The sequence below is a fragment of the Daktulosphaira vitifoliae genome, unplaced genomic scaffold, assembly GCF_025091365.1.
Source record: "Daktulosphaira vitifoliae isolate Bord-2020 unplaced genomic scaffold, ASM2509136v1 Scaffold_1, whole genome shotgun sequence".
Lineage (NCBI taxonomy): Eukaryota > Metazoa > Arthropoda > Insecta > Hemiptera > Phylloxeridae > Daktulosphaira > Daktulosphaira vitifoliae.
This window is the reverse complement of record NW_026099572.1, coordinates 25,409,530-25,416,975: the sequence shown is the minus strand read 5'-3', so window position 1 is coordinate 25,416,975 and position 7,446 is coordinate 25,409,530. Positions and strand designations below refer to the sequence as shown.

General features: G+C 30.7%; 1 protein-coding gene across 1 annotated transcript in view; it reads right to left on the bottom strand.

Moving 5' to 3' along the window:
- LOC126896056 (protein gustavus) overlaps window positions 1-7,446 on the bottom strand; it is a 36,247-nt gene that overhangs the window by 18,941 nt on the left and 9,860 nt on the right. The gene's annotated exons all lie outside the window — the stretch shown is intronic.

The following is a 7,446-nucleotide window of genomic DNA, read 5'->3' as shown; positions in this document are numbered from 1 at the left end:
AAAAAAAAAAAAAAAAAAGTAAGTAAAATTATAGAGAAAAAAAATGAAATATAAATAAGTATTGTTAGATGTAACACTCAAAGTTTTTTAGTTCACGAGACGAACTAGAGGTCTTGAGTAACACACACAAAAGAAAAAAAAACATCTTGCGGTTCACATATTCGTATTTTACATAATATTGTTCAATGTTTCAAAGAATAAAGAAACAATTAACAATAGGCATGCACATAACAGAATTGTAGTGTGAACACAATCTGTTATATCTACTCATTGTTTGTTTAAAAGCTTGCAAGTTGAAAATCATGTGAATTCAGCGGAATGTACGTGTATAATATAAAAGTTTGTCGATAACATTAAAATTGAATAATTTTTTTTAGTCGAGTGTAAAATTGAATGTTGAATTGTTGGTTTTAGTTGAATGTAGATTAGCTAATCGATCCTTAGAGTTCCGGAAACAAATGAATAATTCTCAGGCACTCACAATTTGATCAGATACTGTTCGCTAATCGCCAATCTCTCGGTATAAATATTTTAAAACAATAGCTTGGAGCACTTGGACATAAACGGTATCACACCTGTTGTAGAAAACAACAACGCGCAACCAAGATATTGTAATAGAACAATATAATTTTCTTTAAATTTATTTTTTATAAGTTCTATTCAAAACATGCACCGATAAGGATCTATGAAACGCGCTCGTGAATTATTTTCTTATAATATTATTACATTCGTTTGACCTCTATCGTGAATTTATTAGGTAAATCTCATAAAAATGTATGTTACTCAGACATGACGCCGTCAACGAGAAAATAATCAAAATGTCAATTGTCTTGCCTTCCTCCCTCGTACGCCGCCGCATTCACTGCTGTCTATGCTTAACGAATATATTATTAGGCAATAGGTACACACAAATATTATACTTGGCTTATTACAGCGACGGGTCTGTTTCTTTTCCGCTCACCTAAGTGTCACTTTCACGACCTTTCATTCCTGTCCAGCGACACACTCCATTAATAAACTATTTATACGTCCCACGTACAACACAATACTATCAAGTATTATAAAACACCATTTTTCCGTTGTATAAACATTTCGTTCACGTACCTAACGTGTCCCTATGGGACTCTCCGGCAGGACCTTAATTTTAAAAAATGTAAAGATAGGGTAGGTATGTTCTTTGTAGTTTTTTTTTACTTCATTATAGTTTTTAAAATTATTTTTGTATGTTTGATAAGCATTCTACGATAAAAAAAAAAGGTTTCATTCGTTGGTCTAAGCAAAAATTACATTCCAAAAAAATTATTATGTCGTTTACGAATGTTTAATTATTAAAAAGATCAAAACCATTGCGACTTCGTCAAAAGATAACGATTTAACCTTCAATGACCGTTTTGCGTGCAAGTCTGTTTCTCAAGAAGAACGTCGCCAACTGGCACTTGTTTCCCCCCAAAAAAACTATTCTTTCAGTTTTCTCTCCCAAGTTTACTTGATTCCAACAAGCGTTAGAGTACACGATAATAAAATAAAACAGATGCCAAAAACGGAAATGACTCGAAGTTCAGCAGCAGCAGTTTGGTCATCGCCACCAACAGCGATTGTGACGGCTAAAGATCGGCCTAAGAAGAGTTTGGTTTGTGTCCAAGAAATAAACCAACGCAGGTTTAGTAGGTTTTGAAAAACAAGTAGTGTTGTCGACCTCTCGTAATATCACTTTGAAAGTCACGCGTGCAAAGAAACAAACAATTGACAAAAATATTATATTGCTCGCCGTTAATATACTCACATTTCGTTAATGAAATTGATGTACTCATGAAGAATGACATCCAAATAAATGTTTAAACAAGAAATATCCAATCATTAATATTTTACTAAGTTTAGTTAAAATCAAGTAAAAATTCTTTCTTAAATTCCACCGAGGGGACGTAATTTAATTTATGAGCAATTTTTATCATAATAAACAATCTAGTTTTAAACGTTATTCTTTTCGTCATTAATTAGATAGATATTTCTTTTTGTCATAATATCTTGTTTACGGTATCATTATGAAATTTTCATATTATAAATTATAGATATTAAAGAAAATAAAAATTTTATGATTCAATTTACTAGATTATTATTATAACAAAATATTTTTTTTCCTTAACGCAGTAGATTGCATTTAATATAATCTACTGTGTTGAGGCATAATCGCTTTCGTACAATACCATATTAGGGAATTCTATTAGCAAAACATTTGACACAAGTGAAAATATAATTTAAAATGGAAGAGGAGTTCACAAGTAGTACAATTTATACTTAATTAAGATTGTTATATAAGGTAATAGGAATGACCTCAAATAATTATCAGTAATTGTAAAGATTAATGTTAGAATAAAACACATATAGAAAAACATTAAAAAAAAAAAATTGATAAAACTAAAAAAGTTGTTTGGTTGGGTATGACATCGATAGTATAGCTTAATTGAAAAATAAAATAAAATATAAAAAAATGTATTTGTATCGAAAACTTTGACTGTATCACATTAAGTGCTAAATTGATTATATGAATCACTTGAGCAGATGTGTTCTGAACATAAACAAAATATTATGAACTATATCAGTCATTATCAAGTCTTAATTTTAACAAAGAAATCAAGAAACAAAACAGAGTATTTTGTAGTTTCTACTTGTAGGAAATTCTCACGAATTTTATGAACTATACATGTATAGTTCAAATTTTGCTTTCATATGTGAAAATAAAATTTGACATACACCTGTTTTTACGAATCACAATAAAGTGGACCTAGATTTGCACTGCAAACGAAACGTTTTTTTAGGGCAAATAACTTTAACGCTTTAAATTTATTCTATCCAAATCGACTCTGATGGCACCTAAAAGTTTTAACAACAAGTGTAGGGGTGCAAATGGAGAACCGACTGAAGGGTTCCTTTAAATGAAGTCACCCCCGAACGACGACAGTTTTAATGGTGGCTGTCGGGGTTTACATTATATATTTTTTATTTGAAGACGGATTCTTTGTCGTGAGGCGTTGCAACGTAGTGAATAACGTGCGCCGGGGGCCGACGGGATCAATATTCCGACCGCCAAGGCAACGCATGACTGTCGATCCTGTGCGCGATGTTGCCACATTTCTGTTGGACGACCGATCTAAAACTGCACCACAGATCGTACCTACTCTTAGTACACACAGCAGACCCCCATCGTTATCACGAAAAAAACAGATGTCAGATATTTGAAGGTGGCGAAAAAAAAAGCAAGACAAAAACTTGAAACTAATATTATGTGTTTAAACTCGATTTGAATAATGAGAATTTTCATAGCTCAACATTTTGAAAAATTGGGTACAATCAGGTTTTCGTTCGCAGGTATAATCACAACTAGATGAAAAAAATATACCTTATTGTAAAGTTACGGTGCAGAAATGAAAAACTATTAAATAAAGTTAATAAATGGTAAAAAGAAGTTTTGACGATTCAATAGATTTCCAATAGCAATTTAATACAAATGTTTTTATTGCATTGTTGTTAGAAAACGTATACAACAATCGATAAGCAACATAAAAAGATAAATCTAATTTATTTTATTGATATATTTAGGTGCATAAATAGTATGAAAAATAATATATTGAATTACTCACTAAATCATTTTATTAGACTGCAGCTACGCATATATTATGTTATATTTACCTGAAACAAAAAAATAATAAGGATAAGTAAAAACTGGCATTATAATATAGTTCAAATGGGACGACACTAAGTGAAATAGCAGGCAAAAACATCGGGAGGTCGCAAACCCCAAATCATTATAATTGTTCACTAGTCTAATTTCCTTTATTCAAAAATTAAGTTCACAATAAGCTTCCTCTAACGCTGGGCGTTTCAGGTGTTGATATGGGGAAACGTATATTTTATGTACTCCATACCTTTTGTTACTACTCTAAGCCGTTCGACGAAAACCACGCGGATGGAAAAAAAAATTTAAACCGGTTTAATTCGTTGGATTTCATTGGGGTCTCTAGTGTTGTAGGTACCAGGTACAACGCGTACCCCGAATTGTTAAGAACGTCAGTATACCTACTACCTACCAACCAAGTCTTATAAAAACCATACTAGTCAGTCACCGTTCACCAGGTTGAATCCGCTTGTTCAACTTAAACATTTTATCAAATCGAATAGAAATATGTTTTTGATATACATTAAAGTATTAATCAATTAATTTCTCGAAAGTGAGTCATCGCCATCTGCGATAGTACACAATCAATAAAGCTTTAATAAACACAACCGAGTTTCATGTTTTGTTAGCGCTTTTTTTTTAGACGAATGAGTAAGAATTAGATAGTTACAAAACAGCGTATACCAAAAGGAATTCCGTTGATACAATAACAGGGATATAAATTGGTTGAATTACCGTTGTCGGCTTAAAAATATTTTATTTTATAATATTTATTTATATAATATTTATAATATTTTGGAAAGTTTTACTATGAGAAAATTCTTATGAATTCTAAACAAATATCGTACAATTAATTCACATTATTTTAAAAGAAGTTCGATTTCGAAGTTACGATATGATAGTTATATTTTGGGTACTTGGTAAAGTTTACCAAGTTAAAAACCCAAAGCAGAATGAATAGCAGTTCGAGTTTTAAAACTATGACCGTTTTTGGTGGAGGGTGCTGGCTTTTGTGGCGGTAGCAATGGTCCCTAGCGATAAGGCACGAAGGCTTCGTGTCGTGAGCAATAGAACTCTAAAGAGGGGTGAGTGTGCGTGCGTAGGTATCGGAGGTCGACAACCCCCTGGCAAATGCTATCATGTGCACAGTGACGAGCAGGCATGCTACTGTTGCTGCTGCAGCAGCAGCAGATATACCATCGTCATACAAAGTAAATTTGAATAACACCATCACAGCCCCCGTACCAACTACCCTATCTAATATTTTGTGTAAGAGAGTTTATGTATGGACATCGTCAAACACAACCAGTTGGGTACAAAGTCGTTTCTTGTGGACCAGATTATCGGTAAAAATGTTTCAACTAACACAGCTGGATCTTTTTTCGTACTCGTCATAAGATCTCGTTTTTCATGATTCACCAACTGACACACCGTATGCGTCCGATATGGCGACGACAACGAACGTGTGTTATTTTTAAGGACTAAAAATTCATTCTCACCATGTATACCAATGATATTTCAAGATACGCCATTGTTTATCTAGTTATATGTTCGAAGATAACACCCGCATCATTAGATACGGATGTTGGTTATCTCAAGATGATAACTATAACATAATACAAGACGTTTGGTAATCAATTAATTTAATTCAGCTAAATCTAAAACTCCCCATCAGTAAAAAATCTTGACAAAACTCGATTGTACTATTACCACGCTGAGATTCTAATATTTTGCGTATGAATCTTAATTTAAGTCAATAAATGCTGAGTTGCCAACTAATAATGAAACTTAAGTCGATAAAACATGTTTGAACGATACTGCTCAAACATTAATTTTAAATGTGTTGCATCACAACTCTAGGCGCAGGATAACTTAATTGATTTACAAATGAATACAAGCAAAACTTATTTATGAAAAAAATCAAGGTAATGATTAATTTTAGCAATTTAGTCATGATAATGCGATGACGCTAACTAGGAATTATATTGTTGATTAAAAACAACGTAATAAACGTATGCATAGATAAAATAAAAAAAATGAACAACGTTATCATGCATTACTCATTATGTACCTCAACAACATGTCATAGAAAAGAATGCACCGACCTATCTGTATAATTTCTATCGAAATTTCTAACGTTTGTTGATTAATTTAGATTTATGACTTGGAGATTGGCAACAAACGTCAAAGATCAATAAGTTAATCGGTCAAAAAACTTTTTGAAAGTTAGAAAATAATGATGAATACATTAGATTATTCGAGAAATGTGTTCAATCTTGGTTATATGGAATCAAATTTATTTTTGATACTACTGATAGTTTTTTGCTTAACATTTGCGTTAGACATTGCCAATAACCAGTGCTTATAAAAAATTGTAAACAACGAGATTGTAAATTTTACATTTGCATATCGCTGCTCATAATACGATCAATTGAATTTAAACACACAAACACGTGATTTGTATGCGTGTAGATCGTATAAATATATATATATATTTTAATCGAACCGTAGTATTATAATGACATTGGTTCTTTAAGTCATTTCGAATGAATATTGTTTTTATTATACATGTATCATGCATATTAGAAGAACATATTAATGGTATTTAGTTGTCTCTGTATGTTTCAACTGACTCGGTTTAAATGGCGAAATATTGATCGTGTTTATGACTGCAACGTGGAGGACAGGAAATGGGCGTCTGGAACAATATGTTTTGGCAGTATTGAGTTACAAAAATATATTGGAGCCGATGGAATTTTATGAAAATTAATTGAATGAATGAGGTATAATAAAGAGTAAATTTCACGAGATAGGGTCCTTTTTCCAAAAGAGGAATTATGGAGCCTTGATAAAAACTCAATATTGTCAAGGTTCAATGATGATCAATGACGCGCACACCTTCCAATATTCTACGTATTAGAGTACTTATTCCAAGCGTTTTATAATACATAAGTTTATGGTTTTTTTTTTTTTTTTTTTNATTTTTTTTTTTTTTTTTTTGAAAATAGTCGGCATCTTATTTAATCTTATTAATACTGTTGCTCAATTTCCTAATAAAATTAGAAACCTTGTAAAAAAGTTATTACTTAACTTTGATCATTGTCAAGTATAGTTGTAAGTGCTTTAACAGTCATAACAATAATGTAATTATTTTCAATTATAGAAATAAGAGTAAAGGAAATTTTAATCTAAACCGTGGAAGATTGTAACTTAATAGTTTTTATAAAATCACACAATTATTTTGAAATATTATTAACTCTAACTGCACATGATCATAGATATCCATAAAACAAGAAAATTTGATCATTTTCAAAAAAATTAATCTTACAAATATGTTTATATATTTTTAAATACATAATACAGTATATTTAACTTGTAGTTATGCTTTGTGTTTTAAATTTTGTGTTCTTTTATATAAATATTAATATAGATTTCATTGTCGCAAAACTAAACATAGTAAAAGACTAACTAAGTACATTATGAAATGATTTATATTTTTTTGCAAGAAATGGGATAGTTATTTTAATATGGTTACTGTTTGTTCAATTATTCGCTATTGTCTTTTATAACATTATAATTATTATTATTATTTTAGAAATGGTTAAAATTTTTTTGTGTTTTTATATAATTTTATCAACAAATTAGCGTTATTATCGTTTATAATAGTGTCTGATAATTATTTTTTGTCCTGTACTCGTATAACTGTAACGCCGATGCGTATTATTTCATTTGAATATAAAATGTAAATATGCGTAAAAAAATTAAATCTCTCA